Below are 17457 nucleotides of genomic sequence, written 5' to 3'. Positions count from 1 at the left end.
AGTTGAGGTGCTTGGGGTGTAGCCATGTGGTACAGCACTGATCTATCATGCTCAAGGCCTTGGACTCTAACAATGCTGTAAACACAGTTGAGATTGTTCAATCAATCAATCAATCAATCAATCAATCAATTCCTAATTAAAGGTCTTACTATGAAGTCCTAGTTTTGGAAACACTGTGTAGGCCAAACTAGCCTTTATCTTTTGGCAATCCTCATTCCTTATCCTCTGGAGTTCTGGGATTACAGACATGTGACATCATGCCAGCAAAGACTGATCTAGTTAAACACATTAAAGCCATTTATATAATATAATGATGTTGTCCATACCCAGTATACTGCCTGGGATCACATTGATTCTAAATACAATACTGCTGTCTACATTTTTTTTTTTGTTTTTCAAGACAGGGTTTCTTTGTATAACCCTGGCTGTCCTGGAACTCTCTTTGTAGACCAGGCTGCGCTCGAACTCAGAAATCTGCTTGCCTTTGCCTCCCAAGTGCTGAGATTAAAGGCGTGCACCACCACACCCGGTCTTACATTCTTTACCAAGAGCTAAGTAAGAGTCCAGGAGCACTGCTCTAGAGTGTCCCAGAGTCAGACTATAGTGTATTTCAGAATCACTAGGAGCTCTCTCTCCTTAAGCACGCAAATTGTACCCCACATTCATCAGACTTTCATATTTAGTAGGTGTGAAGTAGAGAGTAATATCTGTCCTAAATTTTCTCAGAATCCTCAGAGGAATAACTGATGCTGACAAGTACTGAGCCCCAGGGTGAGAACCAGGCACACAGCTACCTTTCCCATTGTGCCTGTGGTTTGCAAAGCTGTTGAATGGTGAAAGGATTTTACCAATTTTCCAAGTACCTCCTCCAAGCTTTTAATCCACAAGTGTGAATTTCTATGTCCTAAGGTGATACATGTTGTGCTGTCACCAAATTTTTGAATGTGGTATGAGTCTTAGAACCCCTTCATTATATTATTGGTATGGTTGCATTGTATGACTGAAGATATATTATTTGTGTCTTATTGTGTAACAAAGCTGTCCCCCCACCATGTAAAGTTAGCACCAATAAATGCAATATATCTGAAATTATGATCACTTTGTTCTTCAGTTGACACTGTCCTACAAACCAAACCTTTTCTCCACTCTCAGTTATTTTCAGTGGCAAGACTATTAATTATGTTGACCTAAAACTAGAGCTGAATGTAAGCAAGTTACCCAAATTATGTAATGGTTTTGAAACCATAACCTTTAGGCATGCCAGTATCTGTACTATCTTGAAATCAAAGCAACTGTGGTTTTTCCAAAACAAGATGCTTCAGAAACATTATCCCTTACTTTAATGTTTCATGGCTTTTTTTCTTTACAAACTACTTGCCCAAGCCATTCATTCATTCGTGGGTAAAAAAACTTTTGCATGCTAAGTCAATCACTGAGCATTTCCAACTTTACTTTTCCGTTTAAAAAGTGAAATCTGCTCTCTCTGACACAGCAGGAATTAAGCACATAAGAATTCACAATGACTGGCAATATGCACAGGGCCTGCACAGGTTCAAGCTAGATCAAGTCCCAGCACTGAATCTGATAAATGGACAGAGACTTCCACTGTTAACCAAGAAGCTACGTGTAATTGCTATCCACTTCAAAGGCAAAATCCGTTTTCTATAACAGAAACTCAATAAATTCATTAACCACAGATCAGGGCATGTCCCAAACACTGAAGTAGATTACTAACTCAAAGTGAATAAAATAAAGTGAAATCTGTTGTTAAAGAAGAATGTTTTGGGGATGGAGCATGTAGATTAGTTGGTAGAGTTCATGCCTAGCCAACATCAAGCCCTGGTTTGATCCTAAACACTGCATAAACTAGCTGTGCCTAGAACCCTGTTCCTGGTAAGTGGAGGCTATCTTGTGATATTGAGACTGTCTACAGAAAAAGTTAATGGCATTATCTTCACTATTACAGTATGTGGGGGACACGGATGAATGCCTGTGCTGTAACCAACACCCCTTCATTTTATCACATGAAGCCCAATTTTGGCTCCACTAGTTTTGCTTTTGTGACATGTTTTAGTCACTATATTACCTACTAAGTAAATCCTTATTTATCTGAGTACATCCTAATCTTTGTGTTGTTGGAAATATGACCATGGCCTTCAACTTTCATTTACTATGAAAATGCCAAGTTTTTTTTTTTCTAAAACAATTTTTCTGATCTGTGAATAGCATTCACAAGATGCTATGGTCTCTTCTTCACTGGCTGTGGCTACATATAGATGTAATGGATCAGGCTGCAGTAATTACCTTGAGGTCATGAGAAAGAAAACCCTGAGGACAAAACTGATAACACAAGCAGAGCAGACACATTGAAAAGACCTTGTACTTGCTTTATTCTCTGAGACACTACAACATATCAAAACCAAAAACTCCAAAGTGTGTCCTGCCTTTAGGAGTTGTAGGGACAAAGATGGATCAGAGACAAAGGAAATAGCTGACCAATGACCAGCCCAAATTGAGACTCAACCCATGAACAAGAACCAATCCCTGAAACTATTAATGATACTATGTTATGCATGTAGGCAGGGGCATAGCATAACTGTCCTCTGAGAGTCTCCACCCAGCAGCTGACTGAAACAGATACAAAGACCCAAAGCCAAACATTAAACAAGAGCTCTGAAAATCTTGTGGGAGAGTTGAGAGAAGAACTGTGGGACTCAAACAGGATAGGGACTCCACAAGAAGAAACAATAGAGTCAACTAATCTGGACACTTGGGTGCCTCCAGAGACTAAATAGCCAACTAAAGAGCATACATGGGCTGGTCTGAGGCCCCCTGCATATATGTAGGAGCTGTGCAGCTTGGTCTTCTTGAGTCTCCCCAACAATTGGAGTGGGGCCTTATCCTGACTCTATTGCTTGGTTATGGAGAGGCCTCAGTGAGAAATAACTAGTTCTGCAGAAACATGATGTATGAGGGTGGATTGGTACCCAAGGGGGCCTCCCACTTCTTAGAGTATAAGAGGAGGTGTGATAGGGGAGGGCTGTATGAGGAGGTACTGGGAGAAGGGGTCTATGATCTGGATGCAAAATGAATAAATAAAAAAATTCCTGGGAAGAAAAGATTCTCATGACACTACCCCTTATATGGATTAATTTGTTCTTGAATAAGAAGTCTACTATAAAATCTTGTTTTCTTAGGTCTCATATGATCTTTTAGACACTCATCGGGCTGTCTTGGAGGTCTTCTAGCTTGAATGCCATAACCTCTCAGCCTGAAGGAACAAACCTACAATATTAACTACCCAGGAGACTCAGGCAGGAGGATTAAAAGTTCAAGGACTATCTGGACCATGTAGTGAGTCCAACTGAAAATGAAACAACACGTTTTTCTGTAACAAATGAAAAAGTGAAGAAGGTTGAAAAAACCTGGGGCTATAGGTGAAACCAGAGAACTTGCCTGTCAATTGCATGGGCCTAGCTTCACTATCCAGCATGGCAAAAGTCCAGAATTAATTAATTAATGAAGAGCCAAACTGAACATCTTGTCTTTTTTTAAATTAGATATTTTCTTTTTTTACATTTCAAATACAATACCCTTTCCTAGTTTCCTCTCTGAAAATAAACTACCCCCACCCTCCTCCCCCTGCTCCCCAAACCACCCACTTCTTCTTCCTGGCCCTGGCATTCCCCTATACTGGGGCATAGAATCTTTACAAGACCTAGGGCTTACCCTCTCATTGATGGCCAACTAGGTCATCCACTGCTACATATGCAGTTAGAGACATGAGTCCCACCATGTGTTTTCTTTGATTGGTGATTTAGTCCCAGGGAGCTCTGGGGGTACCCTGATATGCCACCTCACACCAGTCAGAATGGCTGAGATCCAAAATTCAGATGACAGAAGATGCTGGCCAGGATGTGGAGAAAGAAGAACATTCCTACATTGCTGGTGGGATTGTAAACTGATACAACCGCTCTGAAAATCAGTTTGGTGGATGCTCAGAAAATTGGACATAGTACTACTGGAGGATCCAGAAATACCAGTCCTAGGCATATATTCACAAGATGCTCCAACTTGTAATGAGGATGCCTGTTCCACAATGTTCATAGCAACCTTATTTATAGCAGCCTGAAGCTGGAAAGAACCCAGATGTCCCTCAACAGAGGAATGGATACAGAAAATGTGACCCTGTACTTACACAATGGATTACTACTCAGCTATAAGAAACAATGAATTTATGAAATTCTGAGACAAATGGGTGGATCTGGAGGATATCATCCTGTGTGAGGTAACCCAATCACAAAAGATCACACATGATATGCACTCACTGATAAGTGGATATTATCCCAGAAGCCAGAATACCCAAAATACAATTTGCAAAATATATGAATCTGTCTTTTAATGTACCCAGTATTTATGTTATTGTGTTAACTATCAACACAAAATAGGGATGGCCCTAAAACACATGAATGCAGCACAACCCTAAGTCAGATACCTAAGGCCAAAAATTAAGCCCCCCAAAAAATTAGTAATAGAAAATAAAGACGAAGATTTGATATTAACTGGCACGCATTGAGATTTGCATGCTGATAACTGTGGAGGCTGAATAATGACTATACCAAAGTTCATCATCGTTATATTCTCTACATTCACATTTGTGCAAATGGTTGTATCAGGAGGATATCATCCTGAGTGAAGTAACCGAATCACAAAAGACTTCACTTGATATGCACTCACTGATAAGTGGATATAAGCCCAGAGACTTAGAATCCCAAGATACAATTTGCAAACACAAGAAAATCAAGAAGAAGGAAGGCCAATGTGTGGATACTTCATTCTTCCTTAGAACAAAATACCCATGGAAAGAGTTAAAGTGACAAAGTTTAGAGCTAAAATGAAAGGATGTACCATCCAGAGACTATCCCCCCCCCCCGCCCCGGATCCATCCCATAATCAGTCACCAAACACAGATACTATTGCATATGCCAGCAAGATTTTGTTGACAGGACCCTGATATACCTGTTTCTTATGAGGCTATGCCAATGCCTGGCAAACACAGAAGTGGAGGCTCACAGTCAGCTATGGGTTTGAACACAAGGCCCCCAATGGAGGAGCTAGAGAAAATACCCAAGAAGCTAAAGGCATCTGCAACACTATAGGTGGAACAACAATAGGAATTATCGAGTATCCCCAGAGCTTGTGTCTCTAGCTGCATATGTAGCAGAAGATGGCCTATTCAGCTATCATTAGAAAGAGAGGCCCCCTGGTCTTGTGAACTTTAGATGCCCCCATACAGGTAAATGCCAAGGTCAAGAAGTGGCAATGGGTGCATATGGGAGAAAGGCAGGGGGAGGGTATAGGGGACTTTTGGGATAGCATTTGAAATGTAAATGTAGAAAATATCTAATAAAACCTAGAAAAATACATTATGAAAAAAAGAAAATCTATACAAAATTCTGAGATAGGTATTAGTAGTTGTTGATGACTAATTGTAATTGCAGTGAAAATTCCCTGTCATTGGTTCCTACCAGTGTGAAAGGAGTAAAGTTTACATTAAAAAGCACAACATTCACAGTCCTCCTGGGAAACTCACTCCTCTTTTATGTTTTTGTTCTTTTTTTCTTTTTAAATGAAAGGGGCACCCTCCATAAGATATTATAAAGAAGAACTTCCCACCCCAATTGAGGCTCTCTGATTTCTGTGAGTTCCCATGAGTCCCAATCAGTTGATTCAGTGATATCCCAGAGACTACTTGTTCTTCTGATCCTTTCTCCCACACCTCTACAGGACTCCCAGAGCCTATTATTTGGCTGTGGAACTCTACATCTGCTCCATTTGGTTGTTGGGCAGAGTCTCTTCAGTCTGTCTGATGATGGTTATGCTAGACTCCAGTGGTCCCAGAATACTCTTCAAGCAGTAAAACTGTAAGTCAAAGGTTTTGTGTCTGGGTAAAATATCGTCTCTCATTAAAACCCAGGCTGGCCCAGAACTCACTATTTTGCCTCAGCAGGACTCAAAGTCTAAGTGACCTTCCTGCTTGGTTTCCCAAATATCGGAAATTGAGTGGGGGTTTCCCCACTAGGTTCTATCAGGATATGACTCAGGGGTTCCTAAAGGAGTATAGAGTGCAGACTATGGTTTTATAATTGGAAAGGGTAATTAAGACCAAATCCTAAAGTATTTTTAAACTTAAATGTACTTCCCATTCAAATTGGAAGGAAATTATACATTTGAAATACATGTTTTATCTACATTTCTGATATATTCCTGTCTGGTCATGAACTTGTGCTGTAGCTGAAGAGTCCATGCAAATAACTCTTATCTTCTTGACCTAGCCTCATTTCATTTGCTCACCTACACATATTGGAGGATATTATTATGTTTCCAGTCCATTATCCTGGGCATCAAACTCAGATTCTCATTCTTGCAAGCATGCTCTATGTCCCAGAACTCAGCCTAGCCAGCAGCCATTTAATGTTCCAGTGTATTACATGAGCCTGGTATTGAAATTTTTAAAAACAGTTTGTCTATTTTGAAAAATACTCCAGGTAGGATTGTGTCTATGCAAAATGCCAGCACTGTTAAAAGCCAAAGAATGGGGAAATTATTGTCATCCTAAACCATAATGTGTATCTACAGCCAGCCGTCTTCAAAGGAAAAACTTTCTTTTTTTAAAAATATTTTTAATTAGGAAGTTTCCTCATTTATATTTCCAATGCTATCCCAAAAGTCCCCCATTTCCCACCCCACTCCCCTACCCACCCACTCCCCCTTTTTGGTCCTGGTTTTCCACTGTAGAGGGGCATATAAAATTTGCATGGCTAATGGGCCTCTCTTTCCAGTGATGTCCAAGTAGGCTATTTTTTGATATATATGCAGCTAGAGACAAGAGCTCCGGAGTACTGGTTAGTTCATATTGTTGTTCCACCTAGAGGGTTGCAGTTCCCTTTGGTTCCTTGGGTACTTTCTCTAGCTCCTCCATTGGGGGCCCTGTGATCCATCCAATAGCTGACTGTGAGTATCCACTTCAGTGTTTGCTAGGCACTAGCATAGTCTCACAAGAGACAGCTATATCAGGGTCCTTTAAGCAAAATCTTGCTAGTGTATGCAATGGTGTCAGCGTTTGGAGGCTGATTATGGGATGGATGCCTGGATATGGCAGTCTCTATATAGTACATCCTTTTTTCTCAGCTCCAAACTTTGTCTCTGTAATTCTTTCCATGGGTGTTTTGTTCCTAATTTTAAGAAGGGGCAAAGTGTCCACACATTGGTCTTCATTCTTCTTTAGTTTCATGTGTTTCCTGAATTGTATCTTATATCTTGTGTATTCTAAGTTTCTGGGCTAATATCCACTTATCAGTGAGAACATATCAATTGAGTTCTTTTGTGATTGGGTTACCACACTCAGGATAAAACCAAACCAAATAAACGAAATTATCACATCCATGAATGAGCATTACCTGACAGATTATATCTACAATTTCTTGTCTAAAACTGCAAAAGCAGAAATTGCATTGTAATCCAGGCTCAGTGAATATTGGATTTTAGGGCACTCTTTGACAACAGTATTGTTTCAGGACAGGCTGCCCCTACACTGTGAAGTTTCACATAAAAAACAAGAGGTAAATAAATAAAGTAATGAATTCACAAACACATAAACAAATGCAGCACAATTTCAAATGAAAGGTCAGAAAATTGTAATAGGATGTTTTCTTTGCTCCCAAACTCTAAATGTACCGATGAACGATGCATTAATTACTTGAAATATATAACCTGAAAATAAGACTGCTTTTCCCCACAACAACTGGTTCCTTGATTTTCTGTGTACGGAGCTTAATATCTTGCTGGCTGAATTAGAAATCAGAATGGGAATTATTTTCCTTTCCTTTTTTTTCTTTTAAAACACAAGAGACATATTGCACTGGGTAAATTCTTTCCATGGATGCCTTAGGACCTGAATTAGATCTCCAGATTCCCTGCAGAAACCACACACTCAAGGGCCAGTGAAATGGCTCAGTGAATCACTGTAGTTGCTGTCTTTCTGGACTACCTAAGTTGGATCCAAGGGAATGGCATGGTGAAAAGAATGAACGAACTCCTGCACCTTATGCTCTAATCCACACATATATGCACCATAGCATGCCACATGACATCTGACTCCATACCAAAAGAAACAATATATGGAAATAATATGTGGAGCACCATGATTTATAACAGTAATATATCTGGAAATAATATGTGGAAAGCCATGATTTATAACAGTAATCCCTCATGTGTGAAGGCAGAGCTCAGAGAATCCCTGGGATGTTGTAGTGGACACCTACCCAGGCCTGACTCCTAAGCCCCAGGTCCCTATGAGAGACTGGTCTCAGCAGACATGAGGAGAATTCCTGATGAACAAGAGTCAGAGGTAACAGTGAGCATATACATGGAGGTAGACAAACCTAACAGCACAACTACACACACATGTGCACCTGTTCGCATACTAACAGAAGCACACAGAGATGTAGCCACATCTTCATCATCATGCACACACACACAAGAGATTCTGGCAGAGAAGAAAAGAAAAAGTCCAGAGAATTACTTTTTCTTTGAGTGCTTGACTAGATTGAACAAAGCACTGAATTTGATACCCAGGGCAGCATCTGATCCAGAAAGATTGTGCCAGTCTTGAATTAGGGGCATCCTATTCTTCATGACCCAAGGGATGATGACCTGTAGTGAGACATTGTTTAAAAATGATACTATGGTAACTAAAAAATTTAAAATTTTACTTCAGGCACATGGCTTTTCAGAGAAGATTTCCTGCTGTTTGTCAGACTCTAGCCAGACCTTGTTTTCTCATGCCTCTCCTGGTTCTGTATTCTATAATCTGAATCCTCTATACCTTTTCTTTTCTAATCATTGTTTTTGTTTTAGTAGAAAGGGTCTCTGTGTATGATAGCTCAGTCTGGTCTCACATTTACAACCATGTACTTGCCTCTGCCTCACCACTGCTAAGATTCAAGTCATGTGTTACCATGCCCTACAACTTCTCCCCATTTCTTTCACTCCTGTGTTTTCCTGTTTCCAGCTCCTGGTCTAACTCTATTCTTAATTCTGTGCTTCCAGTCACTTACTCCCTTCTCACCAGTGTGCAGACCCTCCTGTTCCTGCAGCCTATGTAACTTGTTAAACATTTTATCCCATATTCACATTCATACTCCCACAGACAGACTCACACAGACACAAACACACCCAAATACACAGTCGCACACATTCACAGAAACATACACACACAGAATACAGAGACACTCAGACACACACACACACACACACACACACACACACACACACACACACACACACAGAGGCACACACAGATACACACACAGACACACACAGACACACACAGACACACACGCACAACCACTTTCGCTTTTCTTTGTGGCCCTTGTTAATGCTAACAATGTGCTGCTTAGTGGATTGCCAGGGAATGTTCAAGGAGTGAAAGACAGAAATGATTGTGCAGGGAGAGGAAGCAGGATTAAGCTATCACTTGTGGGACAATTCAAGTCTGTATCCAGTCATGGGACTCTAAGACTCCAAAAACTGGGGAGACCTCAGATCAAGTCCTGGGATGAGCTGGCTGGCACTCCAATGACTCGAGAGAAAACCACACCTGATGCAAACTGCAAGAAGCTCTATTATCAGCTAGCTGAGGACAGACTCTTTTCCCTGCACAGGGAATGGGAGTTCGGCCCAATCGGTAAGAGTAGTGGGCTAATAACAGCTAGCTGAGGAATTGGGAGGAGTTGGGAGTAGATGGGAGGAGTTGGGTTACAGCTCTTCTCTGGTGGTTGTCCTTGGTAAAATTTCAAGACATGAGGAGTGGGGAGTGAGTTATAGCTCTTCTTTGTGAAATTTTATCTCTGTGTCCTCGGCACAGGGAGCCAGGCAACAGCCTGGCTATAGAGTACAATGAGCTTCTTTCTGGCTGTATTTTTAGAGATCAGGGAAAACAAGCTTGGGGAATGTCCAGGGGCTTTACCTTTCAGGGAGAAATGCTTTAAGTCGTGGTCTCACATTCTCCACTCCTTCTAGTGCATAGTTCTAATTCTACATGTAGGAAAATTAAACCTCTGGCCCAGCTGTCAAAGAAAGCCAACATGAGGTTGCAGCTTTATTTGACATTTATTTGTATTTGTAACTTTGAGAGCCTAAGTAGCCCCTGGAATGAGACTATAGAGTCTCTCCCCAGTGGTAGAAGGGAGGGAGGAGGTTCCTGTGCCACTCCCAGTGAGTTCAAGCAGGGCCAGGCCAGTGGGACATTGATTGGAATGCGAGGGGGACCTGGGCATGTGCTGGATGATTGGCGGGGCTTATCAGAAGCACCAGGTAGGGTCCTTTTCATGTTGGTTCAAGGTTGCAAGAGCAGTGGTCCCAGAACAGGACAGGGTCCCCTATTTGAAATTTATGTAGCACCTTGGTGGTTCCTGGTTTGTACTTTTTTCCCTGTAATTCCCAGGTATCTTTTCTGACCACTTTTAGGGCCTCCAAGCAAGGTAGCAGGAGTTGGGAAAAAGGAACATCAGGGTCACACATTCCCCCTGCTTCTGTTAAGAGGGGCAGACTCCCATGGAGGAGTTCAAAAGGTGTAAGTTTAAATTTCCCTGGGGTGTTCAGTACTCAGAACAAGGCAATGGGAAGGATAGCTGTCCAGTCTTTTCTGCCAGTTTCTAAATCCAATTTAGTTAAGGTTTCTTTAATGTTCTAATCATCTGTTCTACCTATCCTGAACACTGGGGTCTATAAGCATAATGTAACTTCTAATCGATCCCAATTGTCTGGCTAAACCTTGGCTTACTTGGGCAACAAAGGAGGGGCCATTGTTAGAGGAAAGTACCTTAGGAAGTTCAAATCTTGGTAAAATTTCTTCTAATATCTTCTTTGCCATGACTTTAGAGGTGTCCTTCTTAATGGGGAAGGCTTCGACCCACCCTGAAAAACTTTCTATAAAAACTAATATATTTATTACCATAGTTGGCTGGATTAACTTCAGTAAAATTTACTTCCCTGTATGCCACTGGCCGGTCATCTCTTAGCTGCCTTCCGGGGTCGTTCTTGTGGTGCCCAGCATTGGTGAGGGCACAGGATTGGCATTTATTAACAATCGCCTGAGCAATGTCAAGCAATCTTATAACATAGTAGTTTGAGCTCTTAACAATTTCTTTGAGTTTCTTAGATCCCAAGTGCGTGAGCTGGTGTAGATATTGTTGCCTTCTTCGGTGGGCAGGGCCGAGTGACCATCTTCCGTCTTAGCCACTCCCTGGGGAGTATACCCACATATCTCAGGTATTTTGTCTATTAGTTCCTGATCGTCTGGAGTGAAGTCAATGCCTGCTTCTTTGAGTTCATAATGGTCCTTAAGTTCTTTATTATTATTATTTTTCTTTATCTATTATGAGGATCATAGTTCCTTGGGCCACTGGTTTGGCAGCCAGGTCAGACATCTGATTTCCCTTTGCAATGGCATCAAGGCCTTTCTGGTGACTGGGGCAATATATGATGGACAGCTTTTTTGGAAGTATATGGCTTCTAATAGGCTCAATATTTCTTCTTTATTTTTAATATCTTTCCCTGTAGATATGAGTAGCCCCCTTTGCCTATAGATTGCCCCATGTATGTGAGCAGTGGCAAAAACATACCTGCTGTCTGTGTAGATATTGATGTTCTTCCCTTCGGCCAGCTGCAAGGCTTGGGTGAGTGGGATTAGCTCTACTCTCTGGGCTGTCTTCCCTTCAGGCAAGCTGCTGGCCCAGATGGTTTGTTTTCCATTGACCACTGCTGCCCCGGCTTTTCGCTTACCTTTAACTAAAAAGCTGCTACCATCCCTGTCCCAGTTGGGGCAGCCTGGCCATGGCTGGTCAGTGAAGTCTTTCCTAGTTCCAGTTTCTTCTGCCAGGATGTCCATACACTGGTAGGGAGTCATGGGCTTCTGGCAGCAAGATGGCTGGATTCAGGATAGCAGGGGGTGAAAACTGTACTCTCTCAGTCAGTAAGAGGCTCTGATAATGGGTCATGGGAGCATTAGTCATCCAGCAGTCAGGCGGTTGTCTAAGGATGCTTTCTAAGCCATGGGGGGCTACTACTATAGTTCTTTGAACTAGATTCAGTTTGTCAGCATTTTTGAGAAGTAGTGCCACAGCAGCAATAGCTTTAAGCAAGATAGCCATCCACTGGCCACTGGGTCTAATTTTTTGACAAGTAGGCCACTGGTCATTTCTATGGCCCCAGGCTTGGGTCAGAAGCCCTCTCACTATTCCTGCTCTTTTGTATACATAGAGAGTGAAAGGCTTGGTCAGGTCCAGCAGGGCTAGGGCAGGTGCAATAAGCAAGGCCTTTTTAATCTCTTTAAAGGCTTCCTGGTTCTCTAGCTCCTCCATTGGGAGCCCTATGATCCATCCATTAGCTGACTGTGAGCATCCACTTCTGTGTTTGCTGGGCCCCGGCATAGTCTCACAAGAGACAGCTACATCTGCGTCCTTTCAATAAAATCTTGCTAGTGTATGCAATGGTGTCAGCGTTTGGATGCTGATTATGGGGTGGATCCCTGGCTATGGCAGTCTCTACATGGTCCATCCTTTCATCTCAGCTCCAAACTCCGTCTCTGTAACTCCTTCCATGGGTGTTTTGTTCCCAAATCTAGCTAAAGGGATCTGCAACCCTATAGGTGGAACAATATTATGAGCTAACCAGTACCCCGGAGCTCTTGACTCTAGCTGCATATATATCAAAAGATGGCCTAGTCGGCCATCACTGGAAAGAGGGGCCCATTGGACTTGCAAACTTTATATGCCCCAGTACAGGGGAATACCAGGGCCAAAAAGGGGGAGTGGGTGGGCAGGGGAGTGGGGGTGGGTGGATATGGGGGACTTTTGGTATAGCATTGGAAATGTAAATGAGTTAAATACCTAATAAAAAATGGAAAAAAAAAAGGCTTCCTGGTGTATGGGGGCCCATGAAAAAGTCCTAGTCTCTTTAGTAAGGGGGTAGTGTGGGGCTGCCTGGGTGGCAAAGTTTGGGATCCAGATCCTACAAAACCCAGCAATGCCCAGAAATTCCCTCACCTGCTTCGAGGTTGTTGGGGTAGGGATTTGAGTCACAGTCTTTTTCCGAGCTTTTGGCACCCACTTTTTCCCTCCCCTGAGAGTATAATCCAAATAGGTTACCTCTGTCTAGCAACGCTGGGCTTTCTTAGCGGATGCCTTGTATCCCAACTTGCTCAATTCTGCCAGTAATTTCTCAGTTCCCAGTCTGCCCTCTTACTCAGTGGTGGCAGCAAGAAGCAGGTCATCAAACATACTGAAGGAGAGAAATTTGGGGTTTTTCTGACCTGAACAGCACCAAGTCCCGGGGGAGGGACTCATCAAAGAGAGTAGGAGAGTTCTTGAATCCTTGAGGCAAACGTGTCCAAGTTATTTGTCGAGCCTGGCCCGAATCTGGGTCTCTCCACTCGAAAGCAAAGATTACCTGGCTCATGGATGTAGTTTTAGGCTGAAGAATGCAAACTTCAAGTCCAGTACCATATACCTTTGTCTCTCATGGGGGAGAGAAGTGAGTAGATTGTAGGGGTTAGGGACAGTAGGATGAATATCATGTACTCTTTGGTTTATTTCTCTTAAGTCTTGTATTAGCCGACTATCATTAGTGCCTGGCTTTTTAACTGGTAGCAACAGAGTATTCCAGGGAGACTGACAAGGGACCAAAACACCTAGTTCTAAGAGCCTTTGAATGTGAGGTCTGATGCCTTCTCAGGTCTCTTTGTTCATGGGGTATTGTCATACCCCAATAGGAGTCCCACCAGTTTCAGATTCACATCGATGGGGAGTACCCTCTTTGTCTCTCCCATACCCCCAGTCTCTGCCCAGGCTTGAGGATATCACTCTAACCAAGTTCCTTCTAGTACTGTTCTCAATGGGGCTTGATGCTCATGTATGTAATCTATATCCTTCTTCTAATTTTAAATCCAAAATTATAGATAGGGGCTTGCCAAGAGATTGATGTTCCTTCCAAAGAGAAGCTAATTTGGGCTTTTAATTTTGATAGTAAGTTTCTCCCCAACACTGGGATGGGGCATTCAGGAATGACAAGGAAGGAATGAGTTATTTGGCTTCTTCCTAGATCAACTTTCCTATCAGTGGTCCACGAGTATGGATTCTGACTAGTAGCCCCGATTACTAAGGTTTTCTTGTTCTTCAATTTCCCCAGTGGCTCTTTCAGGACTGAAAACTCTGCTACAGTATCAACAACGAAATCTGTGGGGGGACCCTCCACAGTTAGGGTTACCCTAGGCTCAGGGAGGGGGTCTGAGCCGTGTCTTCCCTAGTCATCATCCTCTAGGGTAAGGACCTTGGGCGGTCTGCTGTCTGTCTTTTTCTTGGGGCAGTCTCTTGTCCAGTGTCCCTTTTCTTTACAGTATGCACATTGGTCCTTATCTAGAGATGGTCATGAAGTTTCACCGGAGTTTTGAGTTCTTCCCGGCCCTGTGTTGCCCGGGTACCCTGCCTGCCTACTTCATCTACCTTTTCTATAAACTTCCTTATCACCTGACAATGTACCCAAAATCCTCGTTAAATTTTTTTCCTGCCTTCTATTTCATCTACTTTCACTTGCCTCAGCCTCTCTCTACTCTCTTTCTCTTTTTACTTCTTCAGTCTCTCTCTTATGGTATACTTTCTCTGCCTCCTTAACCAGACCTTGCAAAGATAATGCTTGCAGACCCTCTAGACGCTGTAATCTTCTCCTAATGTCAGAAGCAGACTGCCCAATGAAAGCCATGGCAACTGCCACCTGCTGTCCCTCTGATGTAGGGTCAAAGGGAGTATAACGCCTGTATGCTTCTAAGAGGCACTCTAAAAACACTGCTGGGGGTTCCTTTCCCTCTTGTAGGATCTCTCTTACCTTGGCCAAATTAGTGGGGCGCCTTCCAGCTCCTCTCAGTCCTGCTACCAGAGCCCGGTGGAAAATTGTCAATCGCTCCCTACCTTCAGGCCTGTTACAGTCCCAGGCAAGGCATGTCAGAGGGAAGCATGCATCTATTTCATTAGGAAGTTGTATCGGTAGTCCATTGGCCCCCAGCACATTCTTTCTTGTCTCTAGCAGAATCCTGTCCTTCTCCTCTGTGGTGAAAAGAACCTATAAAAGCTGCTGACAGTCATCCCAATTTGGCTGATGAGAGAACATGAGAGATTCCATTAGATTAGTATGGCTGGAGGAGTTTTCAGAGAAGGGGGCAAGAATTACCTTCCAATTATAGAAATCTGAGGAGGAAAAAAGGCCAGTACTGAAGGGGCTGCAGTTGTTTGGGGTCCACTGGAGGGGGTCCATAAGTAAGTAAAGGCAGTGCTGTGGTTAAGTCTGGTCCCTCTGGGCTCTGAGCTCAGCGGCTTTCAGTCCTTCTGTCGCATCTCTGGCAGCACACTGTTGAGGTATCTGGGAGAGGACTGGTTGGGGATATGGGGGTGGGGTATTATGCTATTTTGGAGGTTCTTCTATCTCTGGATAGATCTTAGGAGGAGCCGAGGGTTGCAGTTCAGCTCCTGCCATTTTTATCCTAGTTTTTTTCTCTGAGTCATGGAGAGCTAGGACTCAGGAGCCCAGCTTGTTCTTCTGAACCCAAGGCTACAACCAGGATGGGGGGATGGTGTACTGTGCTAAATTTTCCCAGATGAGACTGTAGGGCACTTGATCTGGTTGAGACCCTGATCTCTTCTGCAAAAGAACATCTTTAACAGCAGAAATCACAATCAAAACAAGAGTGTTCTCTGATGGCCAAACAACATCAAAAGCTGGCCATTCCATAGAGCAGAAAGTTCTCTAAAGTCTCTTTCTGATATCTACAGACAGATTGTGAGCCCTAGTCTTAATTTCAGTCCAATGCTCGAGAGTCAGGCCAAGAAGAGTGCTACTAGCATGTCCCTTCTTCAGAGTCACATACAGGGAAACAAACAAGATATACACACACAAAAATTACAATAACCGAGACCAGGACCCAATCAGACGGCCAAGTGAGCACACTCTCACTTGGCACCCAGATGGGAGATCTCCAGACATCCCTGGATCTCCCTCAGACCTCCTGGGGCATCTCCAAGGGTGGCAGCTGGTTACTTCTGACACGTCTGTCAGTAACCCTGCTCTCCATGCTGGACAGGGAGTTCATTGCTCTTAAGAGTTCAGAGGACTGCAGACCAAGTATACCGAATTCAAACACAGCTGCAGACAAAGACATAGACATAGAAAGAGAAGGATCTTGCCTCCAAGTTGGGTCTCTGAAAATTGGTGTAGGTCACAAATCCCAGATGAGCCCACACATGGAAGACCCCAGAAACTGGGGAGACCTCAGCTCAAGTCCCGGCATGAGCTGGCCAGCACCCCAATGACTCGAGAGAAAACCACAACTGATGCAAACTGCAATAGGTTTATTATTATTGATCTGAGGACGAACTACTTTCACTCCACAGGGTATGGGAGTTTGACCCAGAGCAGTAACAGTAAGGGGCTTTTAACAGCTAGCTTAGGAATTGGGAGGAGTTGGGAGGAGAGTGGGGAGGAGTTGGGCTACATCTCTTCTCTGGTGGGTGTTCTTGGTAAAAGTACAAGGCATGAGGAGTAGGGAGTGAGTTATAGCTCTTCTTTGTGAAATTTTAACTCTGTGTACTTGGCACAGGGAGCCAGGCAACAGCCTGGCTATAGAGAACAAAGAGCTTCTTTCTGGATGTCCAGCTTGGGGAACGTCCAGGGGCTTTACCTTTCTGTGAGAAACACTTTAAATCAGGGTCTCACATTAAAATGGTGATTAATACAAACAATCAAGGAATCCCATCCAACAAATATTCATGCTCTATTTTTTCTGGCATTTAATATGAGCAGCCCTAGAATGCTAGAATGAATCCCATACCACATCCTCCCAGCCAGCCCTGCCCACTAAAAAAAATCGAGTGCTATGTCCTTCTGGCATTCTAATTCCCAGATTCCTAGAAAGCTATCCCTAGGATCCAGCTATGTGATCCTGGAGATGGAAACTCAGCAAGCCCCTTGACCTCACTCGAAATTACTGCCGTTTTGCTGTCGCCAATTCCAATAACCATCAATCACCAGGATGTTTAAAGTTTCCCTTCTAAAACAGAGAGGTGGATGGGGTAGAGGAGCACTGCACCAGAAAGGCTAAAAACCCCTCCTTGAATGAGGAAGACAGGAGAGACAGAGACCGAGACCCTCTCTGGAGAGCTCCACACCACCCTCTCAGGACAGGTCCACACCACCAAGCAACATTTTGATAGGCCCTTGTTATATCAAGTTCTCCCAGTCAACATAATTTTCTCACCAGTGGGAACACTAGGCAGGGAGAGGGTCACACAGCTACTCTCAAACGAGAGAATAGGTTACCTTCAAGGTTTGCCATCATGTTGCCACCTC

Source organism: Mus musculus, chromosome X (genome assembly GCF_000001635.26).
Source record: "Mus musculus strain C57BL/6J chromosome X, GRCm38.p6 C57BL/6J".
Taxonomy (NCBI): domain Eukaryota; kingdom Metazoa; phylum Chordata; class Mammalia; order Rodentia; family Muridae; genus Mus; species Mus musculus.
Note: the sequence above shows the minus strand (reverse complement) of the source record.